This window comes from Oncorhynchus keta, chromosome 26 (assembly GCF_023373465.1).
Source record: "Oncorhynchus keta strain PuntledgeMale-10-30-2019 chromosome 26, Oket_V2, whole genome shotgun sequence".
Lineage (NCBI taxonomy): Eukaryota > Metazoa > Chordata > Actinopteri > Salmoniformes > Salmonidae > Oncorhynchus > Oncorhynchus keta.
The window spans coordinates 15944648-15968293 of record NC_068446.1 but is presented as its reverse complement, the minus strand read 5'-3'; positions in this window follow the sequence as shown (position 1 = coordinate 15968293).

The following is a 23646-nucleotide window of genomic DNA, read 5'->3' as shown; positions in this document are numbered from 1 at the left end:
TCTATAAAGAGTCAGTGCACTTGGTTCATAGACAGTATAGGTCACTGTCCTTTAGCCACAGTGTTCAAAGTCTATGCACATGGGACTTACAGGGTTTTGAACCAGGGTTTACTCTGCACCTCAAATACATTTTATTTAACATTTTTTCCAAAAACGAAATACCCAAATCTAACTACCTTTAGCTCAGGTCCTGAAGCAAGGATATGCATATTCTTGGTATCATTTGAAAGGAAACACTTTGACGTTTATGGAAATGTGAAAGGAATGTAGGAGAATATAACACAATATATCTATCAAAAGTAGTTAGGTGGAGATTGAGTTCACCTCTCTCCCTCTGTAGTTTAGAACTGAAAAGCTGCTCAAATGGGTCAAGTGGCTCGTGACGTGTCTTTGTGCACTGCTAGCTCTTCTCCATTGTTACTCAAAGAGCAATTGAGAAATCTACTAATTGTGGATAAATTCTTTATTTTATTGAAAGCGTACAGTCGAATTATCATTTAAAAACGTCTAAAGTACTAACGTCATTGAGTCACGAAAATGTGAACTTCTCCACCGAAATCGATTGCGATGATTTTATGCGCTCTCTTGGGGGAATTCCTTTACGTAAAACTACATCAGGCCCTTATTCACAACCAGATGCAACAAAAACCTACAGTATAAACATGTCTGATGACAAATGTTATGTTCTGTTAATTACTGATGTCCCCTTTAAGGATGAAGCGCCCTTGGTCATGCGCAGTATTGTTCTACGTTATTCTGGTACTAACCTGTTTGAGTAAATGTGAAGCTCCAGTTCAATTGCTTGTATTCAGAGTCTTTCTTATTACGGTCCTTTCTTATTACGGTCCTTCTGTAGCTCAGTTGGTAGAGCATGGCGCTTGTAACGCCAGGGTAGTGGGTTCGATTCCCGGGACCACCCATACGTAGAATGTATGCACACATGACTGTAAGTCGCTTTGGATAAAAGCGTCTGCTAAATGGCATATATTATTATTATTATTATTATTATTATTATTACATAAATAAGTACTAAGTGTTAAGACACTACAACAAAATTCTCACGAGTGATGAAGAAAACTACTGGATGGTGTCTTCAAACCGTATTTATTTGAACCTATTCTGACGAAGAATTTAGGTAAATTGAGCTTCAGATGACCATGACCACTAGCCACCGAGGCTGCAGCAATAGCAGGGCCCCGGCCCAACCCCAGGATCAACGCAGATTAGTGGTTCAGTTGTGGTAACTGTGCTCCAATGCCGACTCATGAAGACTGCTTATGCTGCAGACAATTTGATTACATATGGAGGAACTTATCGATGATGAGGAGCAGTTAGTTTGCTTTCACTACCACAGGGATTTTGCTGTCCACATCAACTCTGGTGTTCTGGAAAAAAAATCTGTATCCAACAAGTTAGTAGCAAAACTCATAAACCTCTATGAGCTGGATAGTTAGTGGGTTGATGTTTTCATATGAGCCTAAACACTGTCCAGATATGTTTTCACATTATGACAATGTTTTTGGCATCTTTTATTTGAGTAGGATATAGGAAATATAGGCCTACACATTGAACAGCAAAATCTAAGAACAGAAAATAAGAAACGGTTTTCAAAAGTAGATGACTGCTGCTCCAGATTCTCAAATCCACTTTTCATTTTGATCTATATTTGTCATTGCAGAAAGTTCAGACTGGTTTAATACCGCATCGTTTTGGAGGTGGACTTCCGTGATAAGACACTGGACCCAGGAGTCCGGATTCCTCTCCCATGCTACGTGGTAAATGCCATCCGTGCAAAATATCCATTGCCTTATGGGGTCTACACTGGTTTTCAGGAAGTGGAAGACTGCGAGGACTTGTGAATAGTCAAAGTAACAGGAACCATACATTCTGAAAATATTCATACCCCGGACGTATTCCACAATTTGCTGTGTTACAGACTCAATTCAAAATTGATTAAATATATTTTTATTCTCACCCATCTACAAACAATATCCCATAATGACAAGGTGAAAACATGTCAAGTTGGTTGTTGGTCATTGCTGGACAGCCATTTTCAGGTGTTGCCATAGATTTTCAAGCCGATTTACGTTAAAACGGTAACTAGACCACTCAGGAACTAGTGTGACTACGGTTGCCATTCTAGTTTTGTTATTTCTATGTTGGCCTGGTATGGTTCCCAATCAGAGCTGTCTGTCATTGTCTCTGATTGGGGATCATATTTAGGCAGCCTTTTCCCACCTGTTTGTTGTGGGATCTTGTTTTTGTGTAGTGCCTGTGAGCACTGCATTGACTTCACGTTTTGTTTGTTCTGTATTGTTTTGGTGAGTTTCATTAACCTGTTAAGTCGACCCTCTACTTTTTCGAACATTCTATTAAAAATCGCGCAACATTTCAGCGCCCTGCTACTCAGGCCAGGAATATAGTATATGCATATGATTAGTATGTGTGGATAGAAAACACTCAGACGTTTATAAAACTGGTTAAATCACGGCTGTGACTATAACAGAACGTGCGTTTCATCGAAAAGTGCAGGAATATCTGATCACTGAAAATGGAAAAAAATATCCATCCGCGACTTCAAGGCATTGTTCAAAGTTAATCAAATTAAATGAGGCCGAGGTTGCAGGGCCTACAGCTTCCACACGTTGTCTAGAGTCTTGTCATTTGATTCGCAATTGATTCTTGGTCTAACTGAATCAAGGGAATCGATTCCCTCCGGTCTCCGACCGGATGTTTTGGTCGAGCTCTCTCCAAGACATTTTTTCGAAACAGACACCTATAGAATTGACATCGCCTCCTGATGAATTTTATTGCTTATTAACGTGTACTAATACCTAAACTTGCATTACAAAAGTATTTCGAAGTGTTTTGTGAAAGTTTATCGGCGACTTTTTGAATTTTAAAAAATGACGTTACGTTATGAAACGCTATTTTTTTCCGTTTATCACAGTGTCTTCATAGATCGATATCTAGGCTATATATGGACCGATTTAATCGAAAAAAAGACCCAATGGTGATTATGGAACATCTAGGAGTGCCAACAAAGAAGATGGTCAAAGGTAATGAATGTTTTATATTTTATTTGTGCGGTTTGTGTAGCGACGACTATGCTAATTATTTTGTTTACGTCCCCTGCGGGTCTTTTGGGGTGTTACATGCTATCAGATAATAGCTTCTCATGCTTTCGCCGAAAAGCATTTTAAAAATCTGACTTGTTGCCTGGATTCACAACGAGTGTAGCTTTAATTCAATACCCTGCATGTGTATTTTAATGAACGTTTGAGTTTTAACTAATACTATTAACATTTAGCGTAGTGCATTTGCATTTCCAGAGCTCTAGATGGGACGCCTGCATGCCAGGTAGGACCAAGAGGTTAATTAAACATGTGGAACTCTACGCACACTGCGCCTTGGTCCGAGTATGATCACCACGTCGATCGTGACACCACCACCATACTTGAAAATGTGAAGAGTGGTACTCAGTAATGTGTTGTGTTGGATTTGCCCCAAACATAACACTTTGTATTCAGGACAAAAATTACATTTCTTTGCCACATTTTTTTTGCAGTTTTACTTTAGTGCCATATTGCAAACAAGATGCATGTTTTTGAATATTTTATTCTGTACATGCTTCCTTCTTTTCACTATGTCATTTATGTTAGTATTATGAAATAACTGCAATATTGTTGATCCATCCTCAGTTTTCTGCAATCAAAGCACTCTGTTACTGTTTTAAAGTCACCATAGGCCTCATGGTGAAATCCTCGAGTGGTTTCCTTCCTCTCCGGCAACTGAGTTAGGAAGGACGCCTGTATCTTTGTAGTGACTGGGTGTATTTATACATCATCCAAAGTGTAATTAAATACTTCCCCATGCTCAACGAGATATTCAATGTCTGCTTTAAAAAAAAAAAGCATTTGGAAAACCTCGCTGGTCTTTTTGGTTGAACCTGTGTTTGAAATTCAATGCTCAATTTAGGGACCTGGCAGATCTTTCTATGTGTGTGTTACAGAGATGAGGTAGTAATTTTAAATAATTATGTTAAACACTATTCTTACACACAGAGTGAGTCCATTCAACTTATTATGTGACATTGTTATTCTTGAACTTTGAATAGGCTATGTCTACTGTTCATGACATGGTGCAATGCTTACAACACAATAACATCGACACTAACTGCAATGATTAGACTACATAGTTCCTCCGTACGCTCACTTTGACACTTCTCAAAAAAGGCCTCTGTATTTTGGCATGGCACCATGTCCAGTCGATGGGAATACAGAAAGAACAGCTGTGTCTGAGTTTTTTTTCTTCTGTGTTTTTTTCCTATTATTACTTTTTCGTAGTCATCATCGATGAAGGGCTTACGACACATGGGTGGATTTGCAAGATTGGATGCAGGAGTGTTTACATTGTATTTCCATTTTTCTTTAAATCGTTACTAGCTTCTGCATCTATATGTATCCTTCAACGGAATACAGTCAAATGTTATACCTTCTTCCCTAGATTTCTTATACAAAGTGCAGCTTAGGACCGAACACCAGCTTGCACCTGCCGCCATCGCTTCAGATTTCCACTTTTCAGAACTAACTTTAGGCTACCTGTGATGTCTTTCACCTTCTTCACCAGCTCCTTCTTCCCCCCCATAAAACTCACATCTGTGACTTCAAGCTCCAAATATGTCACAGAGTTTGCCCTCTGAGAGCGCACACATAAAATAATGATATAAAATAATCACAATTGTTTTAATTGGAAAAGTACACATTTCCTGACTCAAAAGCGATAATACTTTTGATTAAAAAATGGTTAATTTGGCCATAGGCTTTCAATAAAACAAAGAAAGTGTCCAGAATTCGCAGATTTCTCAATCTCTCTTTGACTGAGTCCTGAGTCACGTGACCTATTTTTGCAGCTTTCCAGGTCTAGACTGCAGGGACAGAGAGGGGGAGAAGGCAAACTCCACCTACAGGTAACTAGTTTCAATGTATGGAATCACTTGGGAAATTTGGGATTTTAGGTAAACTTCCCCTTTTAGTATAAGCATTAATTCTGGAAGGTAACATAAGGTTTCGGGTCTTAGAGGTGAAATATATACTTTAAGACTATCCAGCTTCCTTGATAAACATCTGCACTGAGAGGACCACAAGGAGTCTTGAGGGGGAATGCATTAGCATATGCAGCTACAGTAGGTACAACAGTGTCCTATAAACAGGTAATTGCGTTCTAGCCCTGGGGCAGCTGGGGGGTCTGACCTGTGAAACCCAGTAGAACCCTGCTAAACCCTGGCCTTGGTGTCTGAGGAGAGCGGTCTCTAGAATCATCACTCTAGATCATGTATTCCCAAACTTGGGTACGTGTACACCAAATATAAATGTGATTCACATGAAGAATATATATATATATATATATATGTATATAAAGTTATATATATATTTTTTAATAAATGAAAAAAATTATTTAATAAAAAAAAAAATAAAAAAAAATTGAAAAATAAGCCACGGGAGCTTTAAGAAGAGAATTAAGAAGAATTTTGAGTAGTAAGACATGTATAAAAGAAACAGAGACAATTAATAAGAAGGGGCTAGAAGTGTCTTATATGGTGAGCTACCGAGTGGCTAGGACAGGCAAGCCCCATACTATTGTGGAGGACTTAATTATTCCTGCAACCGCAGGCATGGCTGAGACAATGCTGGGGGAAAAGGCCAAAAAAACTATACAGACAACGCCTCCATCAAACAGCACTGTTTCACAACACATTAGTGACATGGCAGGAGGTTTTTTGAAACAGTTACTGCTTTGCATTCAAGCCAGTGAATTCCATGCGTTACAGCTGGAGTCAACAGACGTGGCGGGCCTGGCACAGCTCCTGGTATATGTTTGTTACAATTATGGGGGGTCAATTAAGGAAGACATCCTCTTCTGCAAACCACTGGAAACCAGAACAAGATGATAGGATCTTTTTAAAGTACTGCACAGCTTTGTGACATCAAATGGACTTTGGTGGTCAAGATGTGTTGGTATCTGTATTGATGGCAAAAAAGCCATGACAGGGAGACATGGAGTGGTAACGTGCAAGCAGTTGCTCCCCCGAAGCCACTTGGGTACATTGCAGCATACACCAAGAGGCCCTTGCTGCCAAGTGAATGCCTGATAACTTGAAAGATGTTTTGGACACTACCGTGAAAATGGTTAACTTTGTTAAAGCAAGGCCCCTGAACTCTTGTGTATTTTCTGCACTATGCAATGATATGGGCAGCGACCATGTAACGCTTTTACAACACACAGAAATGCACTGGTTATCAAGGGGCAAAGTATTGACACGTTTAAAAAAAAAATGAGAGACGAGCTAAAAGTTTTCTTTACTGACCATCATTTTCACTTGTGTGACCGCTTGCATGATGACAAGTTTCTCACACAACTGGCCTCTCTGGGAGATGTTTTTTCTCGCCTGAATGATCTGAATCTAGGATTACAGGGACTCTCCGCAACTATATTCAATGGATTCATTATCCCTTTCATGCCCTGCCTCCAGTCCACTTACTGATATCTGAACAAGAGAGCCTCATCAAAATTGCAACAAGCGGTTCTGTGAAAATGTAATTTAATCAGAATCCACCGCCAGATTTCTGGATTGGGCTGTGCTCAGAGTATCCTGCCTTGGCAAATTACGCTGTTAAGACACCTTTTGCAGGCCTTTTGCAACCACGTACCTATGTGAGAATGGATTCTCGGACCTCACAAGCATGAAAATGAAATACAGGCACATATTGTGTGTGGAAAATGATTTAAGATTGAGACTCTCTCCAACTCAACATTGCAGAGTTATGAGCATCCTTTCAAGCACACCCTTCTCATTAACCTGTAGTGAGTTATTCAAACATTTTCGATTAACAAATAAGGTTTTATATATAAGATCGTTAAATAAAGAGCAAAATTATTGATTATTATTTGTGCCCTGGTCCTCTAAGAGCTCTTTGTCATTTCCCATGAGCCAGGTTGTGACAAAAACTCACACTAATTATCATGTTTAATAAATGTATCGTATAGTGTGTGTGTGCCAGGCTTACAATGATGGCAAAAAACAACATTTGAGAGTGAGCTGACCCTGGTGCTAGAGGGGGTATGCAGCTGTAGGTTGAATGTTTGAAGGGGTACGGGTGTCACGTTCTGACCTTTTATTTCCTTTGTTTTGTATTTATTTAGTATGGTCAGGGCGTGAGTTGGGTGGGCAGTCTATGTTTGTTTTTCTAGGTTTTGGGTATTTCTATGTTTCGGCCTAGTATGGTTCTCAATCAGAGGCAGGCGTCATTAGTTGTTTCTGATTGAGAATCATACTTAGGTAGCCTGGGTTTCACTGTGTGTTTGCACCAGATAGGACTGTTTAGGTTTTCGCACATTTATTGGTTTGTTAGTTATTTCATGTCTAGTTCCTTTATTAAAGAACATGAATAACCACCACGCTGCATTTTGGTCCGCTTCTCCTTCACCACAGGAAAACCCTTACAGAATCACCCACCACAACAGGACCAAGCGGCGTGGTAACGGGCAACAGCAACAGCGGCGCAAAGAGGAATGGACATGGGACGATGTATTGGACGGCAAGGGTTGCTACACCTGGGAGGAGATCCTGGCGGGAAAGGATCGCCTTCCATGGGAACAGGTGGAGGCAGCTAGGAGAGCAGAGGCAGCCGGAGAGAGGAGCCGGCGATATGAGGGAACACGGCTGGCAAGGAAGCCCGAGAGGCAGCCCCCAAAATTTCTTGGGCGGGGGCACACAGGAAGTGTGGCGAAGCCAGGTAGGAGACCTGCGCCAACTTCATCTGCTTACCGGGGGGAGAGAGAGACCGGACAGGCACCGTGTTATGCTGTGGAGCGCACGGTGTCCCCAGTGCGGGTGCATAGCCCGGTGCGGTACATACCAGCTCCGCGTATTGGCCGGGCTAGAGTGAGCATTGAGCCAAGTGCCATGAAGCCGGCTCTACGCATCTGGTCCCCAGTGCGTCTCCTTGGGCCGGCTTACATGGCACCAGCCTTGCGCACGGTGTCCCCGGTTCTATTCCACCTCGCCGCACTGGCAGGGCGACCGGGAGCATTCAACCGGGTAAGGTTGGGCAGGCTCGGTGCTCAAGAGCTCCAGTGCGCCTGCATGGTCCGGTCTATCCGGTACCACCTCCACGCACCAGCCCTCCGGTGGCAGCCCCCCCACCAGGCTCTCCGTCTCACCCCTACAGGTGCTCCCGCCTGTCCAGCGCTGCCGGAGCCTTCTTCCTCTCCAGCGCAGCCAAAGTCTCCCGCCTGTTCGGCGCTACCAGAGCTCCCGCCCCTCAGTCCAGAGGCGCAAGAGCCCCTCATTCCAGAGGCGCCAGAGCTCCTTAGTCCAGAGCTGCCAGAGCCTTCCTCTCCAGCGTTGCCGGAGCTTCCCGTCTGCCCAGCGCCATCTGAGCTACCCGTCTCTCCAGCGTCGCCGGAGCCTCCCGTCTGCCCAGCGCCGCCTGAGCCACCCGTCTGCCCAGCGCCGCCTGAGCCACCCGTCTGCCCAGCGCCGCCAGTGCCGCCAGTCTGCCAGGAGCCGCCAGTGCCGCCAGTCAGCCAGGGGCCGCCAGTCAACCAGGGGCCGCCAGTCAGCCCAGAGGCGCCAGAGCCCCTCAGCCCAGAGGCGCCAGAGCCCCTCAGCCCAGAGGCGCCCCTTTGTCCTGAGCAGCTGCACCTCTGTCCCGAGCAGCTGCCCCTCTGTCCCGAGCAGCTGCACCTCTGTCCCGAGCAGCTGCACCTCTGTCCCGAGCAGCTGCCCCTTTGTCCCGAGCAGCTGCCCCTTTGTCCCGAGCAGCTGCACCTATGTCCCGAGCTGCCCCTCTCTCCCGAGCTGCCCCTCTGTCCAGTGGGGTCATTGAGAGGGGTTGCCATGGTTAGAGAGCCACGGAGGCGGACAATGAGGCGGACTAAGACACTGGTGAAGTGGGTTCCGCGTCCCGCGCCAGAGCCGCCACCGCGGACAGACGCCCACCCAGACCCTGCCCTGTAGGTCAAGGTTTTGCGGCCGGAGTCCGCACCTTTGGGGGGGGGGGAGTACTGTCCCGTTCTGACCTTTATTTCAATTGTTTTGTATTTATTTAGTATGGTCAGGGCGTGAGTTGGGTGGGCAGTCTATGTTTGTTTTCTAGGTTTTGGGTATTTCTATGTTTCGGCCTAGTATGGTTCTCAATCAGAGGCAGGTGTCATTAGTTGTCTCTGATTGAGAATCATACTTAGCCTGGGTTTCACTGTGTGTTTGTGGGTGATTGTCCCTGTCTCTGTGTTTGCACCAGATAGGACTGTTTAGGTTTTCGCACATTTATTGTTTTGTTAGTTATTTCATGTCTGGTTCCTTTATTAAAGAACATGAATAACCACCACGCAGCATTTTGGTCCGCTTCTCCTTCACCACAGGAAAACCCTTACAACGGGGCAATAAAAAGTTTGGGAACCACTGTTCTAGAGGATAGACCCTGACAGTTGACCCCTGACCTTTAACACTAACAACAGGTACAAAAAGGCCCTCAAGTCAAGTCCTAACCTAGCGGGTCAGGTACATTAGGGCACATAGTAGTGAAACTATTCAAAACGTTTTGCAATGGAAAACTATAACAGGCATTTCGTTTTTGGAAAGTACACAATAGTACCTCTGTTTCACTGAATACAAAGATTATGAGCTGTCAACAGAGGGAGATGTAAAACCCTCATCATGATCCAGGTGTTTAAACACAACAGACATCCAATTTTATCTGTGACAAAATATTAATGAAAGTCCTCTAAATGCCAGTTGGTTATTGGTTTGCACCTGCATTCAAGCCACAAGCAGATTTTATGATTAATACCCCCCCCCCACACACACACACACCAGATCCTCTGTGTAGAAACCCCTGGTAAAAGTACAGGATGAGAGCCAGGTAAATATTGAATCTATGACTAAACTCCAGGCGTACATAGAGAGAAGAGGGGAGAAGTTAGTGGAGAGATGCTGGGATGGAGAGAGAGAGAGAGAGAGAGAGAGAGAGAGAGAGGGGAGGGCGGGAGGGATGTGTGAAAGTTGGGAAGTGTGAGAGATGGGAAGCTTTCCTAATTAAGTAGCTTCTAATCAGTCTCTGAGCTGGGGCAGGGGGTGGGTGAGGTCGTTCCCTGGGTGTCATCTGTAATATTAAACCATGCTGCTCCTCTGTACTCCCACTCTGTTTGTTGTGGCTTGCATGGCTAAAACTGATCCCTTTAATAACGCCGGCAAATATGCAAATGGAGGTTTCAATATACCAAACCTTCTGCGGTCTATCCTCTCTTAATTCAAACAAAAGGCAAGAGCGAGACCTTGTCACTCAAACTTCCAAACACACACACACACACACATGCACTCACACACACACACACACACAAATACACACAAACTCCACTCACACCCAAACCTGCGCTTCTCTGATTACAACACACAGGCCAACTTATTGAGGGGGAGTTTGTGTGGAGATGGATTTGGTTCTTCCCAAGAGGCTGGAGGACTGCACTTCTTGTTCTGCTGTTCAGGTTGTTCTTCACCGTGGTCACTGGAAACACATCTGGCTCTGGCATGATCATGAGCTACATGTTAAGCAAGGCAATTTGCTGTTACTGTATGGTCTGTAAAGACTGCATGTACTGTATACATTGGTGGTATGGTATACACATACATACAGCTTAACCCCTGTTGAACCAGTTCCTCAGACAGTTAACCTTATAAGTCAATTGTTGTGCTGTGCATGTTTTCTTAACACATGGCATGCATATACAATCATAGTTGTACACATATTATGTAAATTATCATTTGAATCATAAATAATTGCAATCTTTGTTCCCCATGGCCCATACGAACACCATGTCATACTGGATACATAAAGAATAACCACAAGTAGAAATACCCAGAATCATCTCCATCTCTATCTCTGAACAGATCCCACAGTCTGAGGATGGGGTACAAAAGGCCAAGTAAGGAAGAAGCATTTATATCCTTGCTGCTAAACACATTCATAAATAATGGATGAACGTGCAGATCTCCCTCATCTTTCCTGTGTGTTTATGTCGCCGCTGACTCAATGGTGATGCCATAATGTGTGCCCCAAATGGCAACCTAGTGCACTACCAGAACCCCATGGGCTCCGGTCAAAAGTAGTGAACTATTTAGGAATAAGGTGCCATTTGGGATGCAGACCATAGGGAAGTAGCAATGTAGCTGAGTAGGCTGAAGTCTGTTCTGTCAGAGGAGTCTCAGGATAAAGAGGGCTAACAGTACCAGGAGACGTTAGTTTGGCCTGTGGGGAATACTGTAGAATATGGGTGGAGGAGAAAGAGCTGCTCTCAGCTGCTTAACCCAGTCAACTAAAAGCATTCAACGAATTCAGGCAGTCGCTGCTGCCATACTGACGTTCTGAGTATTACAAGCACTGAGCTGAGCCCAATGTTAAATGTGTGCTTTATTTAAAGAGTGTCATTGTAAACAGAGGGATACAATACATCACTTCCTGGTGAATTCTAAAGCAGGCATGTCATTGGCAAGATATGTGGGCACAATATGGTGACACATGAGAAAACATGGAAGGTGACATGTTTAGGTCACAGATTAGGGCCAAAAAAATCAGACTGATTGATTTTTGAGTAATGTGGGGGATTGAATGTCAAAGAGAAGAAAAGCTCATCCTGCCGACTACACCCGTGTGTAGTAAGTATCATGTGTTACCCAAAGGTTCCTGACATAAAAATACGTATTTGAAGAAGTCTATTTGTAATTACAAAAATAATGTGTGTTCTGAGGACAGTCATGTAAACATGATTATTCTGTAAGCATGCATGAATGCTTGATGATGATTATCATGATCTAATTGCTAAGCCTTGAAAAGGAATACAGAAATCACCAGCCTAACAATGAACAGTGACTAAATTCATTGTTAAAGGTGACAGTAAGGTCGTATGGCTGTTTGTCCGCTCGATATACAGTACAGTACTGTGTTTCTAGGTGCTTGCGGTTGTCAACCATGGAGCACAGTTATGACCTAGTGTTAATCGCAGGCAGATACATCACTAGGTGTGAATGAGGTGAGAATGAGGTGAAAATGAGCAAACCAAGAAACATCTGAGACCATCAATACAAATTAAACGTGTGTGTGTGTGTGTGTGTGTGTGTGTGTGTGTGTGTGTGTGTGTGTGTGTGTGTGTGTGTGTGTGTGTGTGTGTGTGTGTGTGTGTGTGTGTGTGTGTGTGTGTGTGTGTGTGTGTGTGTGTGTGTGTGCGTGCGTGCGTGCGTGCGTGCGTGCGTGTGTGTATTTATGTGTGTGTGATGCTCCATATAGAATTGGTGCATTGGAATATTACTGGTAGTGCTGAAAATCAAGTAAATGGGCAACATCGAAATATAGTTTAGAATGAGAACACATTCCAGCTTGCTCAGTGGTAAACTCTGCAGCCCTCTGTAACCTCAGATAGCTCTGGATAAAAGTTACTTCAGTGGCTACATCATGGTTAATTATTCATTGACAGTGGCATCATTAAGATCATCGTTATTTCTGAGGGTAACACACCAAAGCTGTGGGTAACTGCAGCCAGAGCACTTAGGCACACAAATGGTCCTGTAACACTATTCAATAGCTGTACACTTACACAGGGAGCTTGGGCAGGAGAGTGATCCTGGTACGGGTGCACCATTAACCACAGTGCTAAAGTGCCTGTGCTAAGGATCTGTGTATCTGCTTCAGGGAAGCTCACAGCAACAGCTACAGACAAGCTCCACAAGGAGGGCTCGGTAAATGACATGTTTAACTCTGGTTTAAAGGGAACAGAGTGATACCTTGAAAGATCTTGGAGTAGATTTTGCCACGGCTGCTATCTACTGAGGCTATTCTACATCACATAGGCTACACTCCAAAGTGCATCCCAAATGGCACCCTATTCCATATAGTGCCATTGTTTTGACCAGATCCCTATGGGCCCTAGTCAAAAGCAGTGCACTGTATAATAATCAGTTGCCATTTAGGACACATACAACGTTGGGTTGTGGTGAAATCAAAGTCCAGTCATGTTCTTTCTGGGTGTAAACATCCTGTTGTTTTTACCCTCAATGTGACACCACTGCACTTCAGTGACGGTTATTATCATGAGCAGAGAAATGGACAAACTATATACAACTTTTTTTTGTATGAAATGCTCCCCCACAACAAAACATTGAATGTATAATGAAGAGCACATTAGGGAATAGCATAATACGGTGGATTATCCTGAAGCCAGGTAAAAAATGTCTGGAAATTGGGGTTGTTCCATTTTCTGAAGTGGATTTTAAAAAAAGAAAGAAAGCTGAATTCCAGCCACATTTATCTAGGTCAGTTGAACTAATTGCTTAAAGGGCTCTGAATTATTCCGCATAATTGGGATACCTACTTGAAAAGATGGAATCAAAGAATTGAGAATTTCTTTATTAATAAGTAACGATTTAAATCCTCTGTACTTACACCATTGGAGGCTTCATGTGGAGCAGGAAGGAGTGTTTTTTCTGCTGCCAATATTTTCTGTTCCACCATAACACTCCAACGTTCCAACACAACACTCTGTACAACATGGGACCCACCCGTCGATGTTGTATGTAGGCCTACAGAAGTAACACAAAGTGGAACGATGCAATTGGGCTTTTTGGTGTATTCACAAATTAATATAGTCTTTATTGAGTCTTTCTTTGTTTTGCTTGCTGACCTTGTAAGTAGTTAAAGAGGTTACAGCCTATACCTAACTTTGATGTTGATCTAAGATTTTCATAATGTTGTTCTTAATTGTAACGTTGGGTCGGGAAAGAGGAGGGTGGAATCATCTCTTCCTGCCTGGAGGTGGAACAGGCTAGCATCATCCCCGAGCTGGTCTAGTAACAGACAGCAGAATGTGGATATACTCTGTGTTAATAGAGTGAGGACACAGGAGAATACAGTGTTAGAGAGAGAGAGAGAGAGAGAGAGAGAGAGAGAGAGAGACACAGGCAGGCAGTTCCTCAACATGATCAGGCATGAAGTCAATTAGAGAGAAGAGAAGGAGTGTAAAGAGTAGAGAGAGAATGGGGGGGGTAGAGAGAGTGTGAGGGAGAGAGAGTAAACATGAGAGTGAGAAAGAGTAAACGTGAACGAGAGTGAGAAAGAGAGAGAGAGAGAGAGTGCGTGAGAGAGAGCATATGTACGTGAGGGAGGATGTACCAGACACTATACTTAAGTAGAGGTCATGTGAGGAAATAGGAACAACCTTGTATGGGAATTACTGAGAATGAAAATGTAAATTGGAAAAGAGATGATTACCAAAAGTAAAGGTCCATGAGAATTTGCTTCCTTCTTGACCGAATCGTTGAACGAATAATACTAATATTATGTATTTTCTGGACTTTCAGACAATATTTGTATTGTCCTTACTATTAAGTACAGAAAAAGTATGATATGTTATAAAATTACTTTCACATTATCTTTAAAATACAGCAACTCTCTTCACCTCCAATAATATAAGAAAAATCCACATCAATTAAAATCTAGTCTGGGGACTTGAGCATGTCCCTTTAATTATCCCATTTAACATTCCATATATGCAAATAAACTAATTGTTAAAGAGGAGACCAGTTCACTATGTAGGGGTTGATGAGGGGTGCCCCCTGCCCCCCTACCTCTCAACCCCTGCCCTTTCTCTCCTCACCTCCTCCTACAGGGCTCTCTGGCCCTTTTTATTAATCCCAATTATCCTCAGTGTAGAGCCATCTCCCTGCAGTACACTGTAGCCTGTTAATAAAGCATTAATGAAGAGCAGAGAAGAGTAGCTTCTCAAGATTAGGTGGCTGACCTCTGTGATAATGGGGCTTTGGAACAGGGCCAGCCAACCACCACACTGGTGTCAGCTAACCTTGGGTTAAATAAGCTCCTGGTAGAGAGAGATGGGGGTGGAGGGAGAGAGAGAGGGAGGGGGAAGGAGGGAGAGAGCCGCCCCCCGCCAAAGGAAATGTAAATTATTATTTTGTTGCAGATGGGTGAAAATATGAAATAGCTAGAGGATTGGGGGGGAAGGAGAATCGTGCTCTTCTTTCCATCTTCAGAATAGATAATTGTTTGGTAGAAACAACATTAACAGATGCTTAGGAGATGACAGGCCGATGCAGGTTATTGTTGTAGTTGTGTGTGTCGTCTACCTGTGAAGTGTAATGCAGACACAGTGAAATTATACACTGGTATGGATGGCGATGACAGCGTAGCAGGGGTGTTCCTTCTGTGTCACTTCCTTCCGTTCCCTCAGAGTGACATCCGTGGTTTCACACCAGAAGTGTCGCATATACACACACACACACACACACACACACACACACACACACACACACACACACACACACACACACACACACACACACACACACACACACACACACACACACACAGAAACACATGTGTAGCTGAGTGTTTGGCAGAATCCTTCTCCTGCAAATGTATAATGATGCAAACTATGCCAGCAAATGTAATCACCAAACAATACACCACTATGACAAACAATGCCAAACAGCTTGGTTTAAATATTTTAAATAACCTGCTTCTCTATTCCTTTGGACAGTAGGGATCTCATCTCTCAGTCAGGTGAGATGAATTTGCCTGTCTTGTATGTCTGCCTGCTGCTCTGTTATGAAATCTTGATAGAAATATCTGAAGGAAATTCTAATCACAAGGGTGTTTCTCAACACTTACTTATCTAAACCACAAAGGAAGAAAGAGTTCCCAGCAGATGCTGTCACCTCCGTATATACCAGCCCCTGTCAGGGAGGGAAAATGTGCCTAAAGACACATCAACTCCCACCCAGGTTATGTACTAGACTGGTTTGAGACCCAAATTGTCACCCTATTCCCTATGCAGTACACTACTATTGTCAAAAGTAGTGCATTATGTAGGGTAAAGGGTGCCATTATGGGACGCAACCTGGAACACGGTCTTGCCAAACTGCTGCAAACTTAACAGCCAGATGCTGAGATCAACAAACGGAATGAGGAAGAAGTGATAGGAAAATGGGATGAAATGTTTTTCTAAAGTAAACACACAGTAAACACACAGCTACATCCCCTCAACTCTGTCTCTAATCTCTAATCCCAACACACAACAGCACTGTACAGTACTTTGCTTGTTGTTAAATTTCCTGTTGTCAAAAGCCTCCATTTGAAAGTTGCTATATGGAAAAAGAAAAACAGACAAAATTTGAGAAAATATGCAAATAACTTTTCAGAGTGGATTAAAAAGACTGTTGGAGGAAAGTCAGTCGTGTTCAATTAAGCCCTAATAACTGTGTCTGGCTATCTGTAAAGAGGGGCTAATTTTAAGCTCCCTGATGTTTTCAGATGTCCATCTCCACATAAAAAGGGCCAGTTCAAAAAAAGACCCTCCAATCAATGAGTATGAGGGTTCAAATAGGTGCAGATTGAAGGCCAATGGGGGGAAAAGTCCTGGGACTCTTATCTTGGACAGCTAAAGAAAATGATGAGGATATTGAGCTCTCTCAGATAAGTGAATATATTTAATTTTGTGGTGTCTTTGGGTCCTTGATGTTAACTGGGGCTTAGAGGCGTGAAAGATTCTTCTCTCACTCTATGCCCGGCCGGCCTCTAAGTTGATTTATTTATCAGGTTTCTCTCTAACTCTCGAGTGGCAGCCGAGCACAGCAGAGTCGTGTGTGCTGGAAGCCAGGGGTTGGTCTACATGGCTGCACATTTTCTCTCTCTCACCACTATGTAGGGATGAGACCGGGTGACACATGGTGAGATGGGCTGAGACATGGTGGTACCTCCAATCCATATGTCATAGCTCTTTGTTTGAAAGATCTCTGTTACTAAAGACACTTGGAAAGCACATTCACATAAACACAAAAAGAATAAGAATGGGGGTGAGGGAGTTAGTGTGAGAGAGAGAGAGAGAGACAGAGAGAGACAGACAGACAGACAGACAGACAGACAGACAGACAGACAGACAGACAGACAGACAGACAGACAGACAGACAGACAGACAGACAGACAGACAGACAGACAGACAGAGAGATAGACAGACAGAGAGATAGACCGAGACAGAGAGACAGAGACAGACCTCACAACAGCAGTCTTTTGTGTGTTTGTTTTGGAGCCAAGTAACACAGTACAACCAGGAAGCACCAGTTTTGGGGCTCATGTTGTTAAGAAACTCAATCAATTCTTTTGTTGTTTGTTCCAAAATGGCTCATATTGATAACAAAACAACAAAAAGCATTTGTTGTTAGTTTTTTCCCCAGCATCTCGTTCCAGCATGTTTACCACACAGGACCCCACTGATAAAACGAGCATCTGGCTTTTATGCATAGCTGAAAGACTACACATGTATAATACATGATGATCTATTTGTAAGTCAGCCAAAACACAGATTATTGTACTGCCATATTCCTCTACAGTATCAACACACACAGAGACTTGTACAGTCATATTCCTCTACCAAAATATACACTGAGTATACAAAACATTAAAAACACCTGCTCTTCCATGACATAGACTGACCAGGTAATCCCAGGTGAAAGCTATGATCCCTTATTGATGTCACCTGTTAATAAATCCACTCCAATCAATGTAGATGAAGGGAGGAGACCTTGAGCCTTGAGACAATTGAGACACAGATGTGTGTCATTCAGAGTGTGAATGGGCAAGACAAAATATTTAAGTGCCTTTGAACGGGGCATGGCAATAGGTGCCAGGCAACTACCACACATTAGATTAATAAAATATTTCATAATTCTTCCTTCTCAAATTATCTTTGCGAGAGGGAGGGAATCTGATTTAATTGGTCCTCAACTTGCGGTTCAGACACTTCATTCTGGTTAAATGGAGTTATTCCTGAGTTAGCCTGACCGAGAACAGGTTAGTTCTGAAGGATTCGTTGCCCTAGAAATGTACCTGACTAAAAGGTGATCTACATTTGTATGACTAGTTATCTCTTGTTGAACTTGGAGTTGACTAAATTTACCTTGCCAACTCTTCAAACCTGGTTCGTAGGACACCCCTCTGCGCTCTTTTGGGGAGGGAGATGGGATGGTGTGTGTGTGTGTGTGTGTGTGTGTGTGTGTGTGTGTGTGTGTGTGTGTGTGTGTGTGTGTGTGTGTGTGTGTGTGTGTGTGTGTGTGTGTGTGTGTGTGTGTGTGTGTGTGTGTGTGTGTGTGTGCGCGCACATGCGTGCATGCATGTGTTTGTGTGTGTGTTTAATAACAATTTTCCTCGCGCCAATATCACCTGTATACCTCTTTGTAAATCACTATCTATCACTTCACATACAGTATGGTTCCATTATTCTGAATCCAGCATGGATATCAAATCAAATACTCCACATCTGAGTTTATAGAATTCATACTGTTCACTATCAAACATTTAACATGTTACAGAGAAACTTCCCCAAAAACCAACCTCTCATTTAGAAAACATGTGCCATCGATATGAGTCAGAGACATTTATTCTGCTGTCAAAATTGATTACAAAGTGTAAATAGGATCATTTTTGTAATAAAGTCAGTCTCACCCAAAACGGAGTTTTTGAAACTTGTGGACTGCACCACTATGTAAATGAAGGTTGGGTTTGTTTCAATCCTGCCCACATATCCACAGTTGGCAGCACACAAGTAATCATCAATTCGGAGTGCAGCTGCATATAGTAATATAGTGATAACCGTGGTCACTTTGGGTTGACTTTGGATATCCCTATGGGGCTATTTAGGGACCATTGGTAAATGACAATACATTTCCAACTGCTCCAAATTTCAATGACTTAAAACCCTCAAATCAACACTGTCCTCCCAAGCAAAAAGGCAGTAACTGCTCATTTGGTCGAAAATGAGTAAATGTCATTTTTCATAGACTAACAATGCTACCTGCTCTCATAAGAGGAGATCTGCAATTGATTCTAACTTCAATCTATTAGCCATACAATGAATTATATTCTGAAATTTCATCTGACGGTTTCTTTGAATCAGTACACCGTACACACGATTTCGAGCCAGTGACAGCCACCTAGCTAAAACTGACGTGCCCCTACCAAAACGTCAAAACCTACCTAAATAGCATTAGCATGAAGCAATAGATTTGTGCTACATGCTCCCATAAGAGACGATCAGTAGTTTATACTAGAGTCAATCTACTATACCTAGAATGAACATAATCCCTATAGTTGTATTCTGACATTCCATGGGTTATCTGAATCTGTAACGTTACACCACTCTAGCTAACTGACGGTCAGTTGGACGTGCACCCCATACTGAATTGTCAAAAGCCACGCACACTCGTTTTCCGGATGAGCACACACACAGCATAATATATCTACTCACATGTTCAGGGTTTCTGGTTTTCTTTTAAATTCCAGTATTGCGTGACTGTCCCGGTCAGGAAAGTTAAAAACCCAAATTGTATCCATCACCTTTGTTGGTGGCATGTGTAATTAGTACAACACGCTTTGACATGCCAAATGTGTGCTCAATGTGTCTGCTTCAGTGCCATCATTACATGAATGCGGAACAAAAGAGTTTTGCATGACTTCCACCAATCCGTGTGGTCTAGATGATCTGTATCTATGCGCATCAAAGTTGCCATGTGAGGCTGTGTTAGGACTGTACACCCACGTCAATACTAGGTTTAATTCCTGTCAATGTCCATCCATGCAATTGTTGTTATATTTGTAAATAAAGGTACAAATGTAAGAGCCTTTTTGGGAGCAGGTATGAAATGAATAGATGAACAGAGTGATGACACTGAAAAGGATTATGATCATTTGTTTGCACACCACAAAATGTCAGTATTAATTATTATCATCCATGACAGAATAGAATCATTCGGATGCATGTCCCTGATTAGTTGCTCTATTTATTTCAGTTGAGTTTGTGGGCCACATTCCAACAAAGATTCCTGATCTACCCCCTTTAACTGAAGTCACAGGGTCAACACTATTTGAAGAAATAGAGAACTAGTGGGTGGTGTCTAACTACTTAGACATCAGTCTATCAGATGAGAAATCAATTTCCAATCATGATGATAATGATGAAGATTATCATCCACCTTCAGAGTTAGATGTTCCAGCACAAGTGGCAGCTGAGCCCGTGGAAACAACTCCAGACAACCTATCAAACAAGAAATCCAAGATCCCCCGATGGGTAAGCCATGAGGGCCCAAATGCAAGGGGCAATGTACTCAGAATATTTCAGAGGGTAGGCAAAAGGAAATATGGGAAAAGTATTGGGAGATGAAGTATAAGGAGAGGAAGACATGGATTTTCCACATGGTGGCACAGCAATCTAAGAAAAAGATCACTGTTGGCGCTGACAGTCGACGCAGCAGGTCATTTCTGTAGCATCTTCCAAACCAGAGCGTTTCTGCACAACAGGTGTGCAAAGTGTTTTTCTCTGACAAGATTGAGCTACCACCCCAAAAATGACAGGTTGATCGTCACGATGATGGGCAAGTCAATCACCACCAAACTGATTCCACCAAAGGATCAGAGGGGAAAGACAGTTTCAGCGAGCAACTTGAACATGAATCCAATCCTGCAACACATTGAGTCCTTCTATCCCCAAATCAGCCACTACAGATGAGAGCATGCCCCACATCGCCTCTACCTCCCTAGTGACGTCAATGTTCGGTTCATGCATAATGACTACAGGGAGAAGAACAAAGATGCCAGCTGCGGTTACGAAAACCTATCGCAAGGCGGTAGAGGGAAAGAACATCAGCTTTGTGAAGCTTGGAGAGGAGGAGTGCGAGCTCTGTTTGGTGCAGGGTCATCATCTGAAGATGGCGCACAGGGAGAATGAGGCCATGGGAACCCAAGCCAGCCAAGACAACAAGCCATGTATAGCACCTGAATTCACCATCACCAACCCCGACCGCATGCAATGTAGGAAATATGAGGAACATAATAAGTCTGCAGGGCAGAGCAGAAGCCATTACCAGGCTGATGCGCAGAAAGATTGGCCTGAGGACTGTTCTGTGAGGAGCGTTGATATGCAAAAAGTCATCATGCTCCCTCGCATGCCAGGTGTGAAAACAGCATTGTTCACAAGAAGAATCGTGGCCTGTCACGAGACATTCGCCACCATTGGAAAGAAGTCTCAAAATAAGAAGAAAACTATCTCAGTGGTATGGCATGAAGGAACAGCTGGTCGGAAGGCAGAGGAGATTACTTCATCTTACGTGACAGCACTGGAGAGGGAGAGAGATGTCAAGCATGCAGTGTATTGGTTGGATAACTGCACTTCTCAAAACAAAAACTGGTGCCTCCTAACCTAACTGGTGAGCGTTGTCATTGCTGACTCAACTTTGATGGAGGACATCACCCTCAAGTTCTTCAAGCCAGGACACACCTTCATGAGTGCAGACAGTTGCCACCATGGCGTGGAACAGGAAATGAAAGCTCGACCTGGAGGTGTGGTGTACAACCTCGGGGAATTACTCCGTGTGGTCGCCACTTCCAATGCAGGCAAGATGGAGGTGGTCGAAATGAAAAAGGAAAACATCCTGGCATGGAAAGCTGGCCATTCCATCGTCAAGCTGAAGAAGGCAGCAGCACCAAAGCTGGAAGAGATGGCTGAGATCCAGTTGAGGAGTGGATCCAGGAGCCTCATCTACAATGTTTCCCATGAAGAAAAGGACTTCACAGAGCTTGACTTCATCATGAAGAAAGTCACTCTAGAGACACCCTCGAAACTACGTACCCAGGATAGAGAGATAGAAGAGTCCAAGCAGATGGACATAATCACCAAGATGTGTCCTCTGATGCCTGCAAGTCGAAGGCAGTTCTGGAATGACTTGGCTGTGAACAGCATTGCTGAGGATGAGGAGTGATATGGAAGAGCACTGAAGAAGTTTTACTTAAAAATGAAATGTTACTTAAAAATGAAATGTAACTATTCAGCATTTTATTAATTGTAGCTAAATGTCATTTGGGTCTTCTTATGAATATGAACATATAAATATGTTTAAAATGTATTCTTAAAGCTGTTCTTTATTTATTCATTCATTCAAAAGTGTCAGGAAGAAGGCAGAAACTGCTGTTTAAGGGTCAAAGGTCAAGTCAGAGGTCAGGGTCAACATGAATACAAAATGTTTGTCTCAGTTGCACTATATGAGCAGTTACTGCCTTTTTGCTTGGGAGGGCAGAACAGTAAATTGTATAAATTAATATTCAAATATTGAAAGCATCTAATGAGAAAACTAAAAGGTGTGCAACATGAAAATGTTGTCTCATTTACATTGTGTAATGTATTGAAGGTCACTAACTAGCCCAAGAGACAGGCTAACTGAAGTCAAACCAACTTTGCCAATGTTGCACACCAGCCGGCTGAAGCTAATTGGCAAAATAATTAGTCTAACTCTTTCCAACTGCGAACACATATGAGACACCCAGAACAATCCACACCATGAAACCAACTCACATTTGAATTCAGTCATGACCAGTAACATTTCTTAATGAAACAAATCTAAAACGAGGCCAAATCAGGAAGTGCAATTGCCCTTTAAAGCTTGAAGCGGTGTGAAATATGTTTACATCATACCACGTCAGTCCGCCAACTGGTATGCAATGCTCAGTCTTAAGCACTAAGATAATTAGTCATCATTTCAAATGAATAAAATAATAGCAGATATTCTATATGTTCACTATAAGTAGAGGTCCATCCAAGGGAGGAGCAGTCTTGCACCTGACCGGTACAATAAGAGTCAAAGTTAAAATAAAACAACTATTAGCTCTACATCTATACTGATGTAAACAGTGAGATTTTGTCATAGTCATGTAAACATATATGGAGACCACCTTGTGTGTCTCTCCCTCGCTGGCATGGAAACTGACGCTGGCATTAAATGAACAAAAACAGGAAGAAAGCATGGAGACTGGAGGAGAGTGTTTTAATCGTTTGTCTTCCTCAAATGAAGGAGATGGTGACGCAATCTCACGGTTCTGTCATTTCATTCAGGGTAAGTAGAGTTAGCCATAAATTAGCCTGCCCCTGAGCAGGTTCATTCTGAAGGATTTGTTGCCATACACATTTACCTGGCAAAAAAGTGAACCACTTTTGTATGACCAGTTATCCCAAGTTGAACTCAAGAGTTGACTAAAGTTACCTTGCTAACTCCTCAAATCAGGTACGTGCTACCCTCGGATCTGGTTAGAAGTGCTTGAACCTCGTCAACCATAAGACATACTCTAATTCCACTGATTTCAAAACTCGGTCCTCCAGAAAGTGGAGAGCAACACTTTGCAACACTTTACTACATAATATCTTTCAAAAAAGCAGTGTTAGAAAGGATTGCCTACTCATACTGACCAGTTCGTGTTATACATGGCAGACCAATATGAGCTCATCTCTCGGCATGCCCAGCCCACTCATTATCTCAGCCAATCATGGCTAGTGGTAAGGTTGCTGACTTTTTCCATGGCTAAACCAACTAGGCTAATAATTTAATAATTTTATTTGTATTTACAGATGGTATACATGTTTGTAATTAAAGCACACGAAAGTTCACGTTTGAATGTAGAATGGTACCAGATCTTTGGTCTGGCGCCTGGTATACAGAATTTAGAATGGTGCCAGTGAGGAAGGCTGACATTTTACATGCTC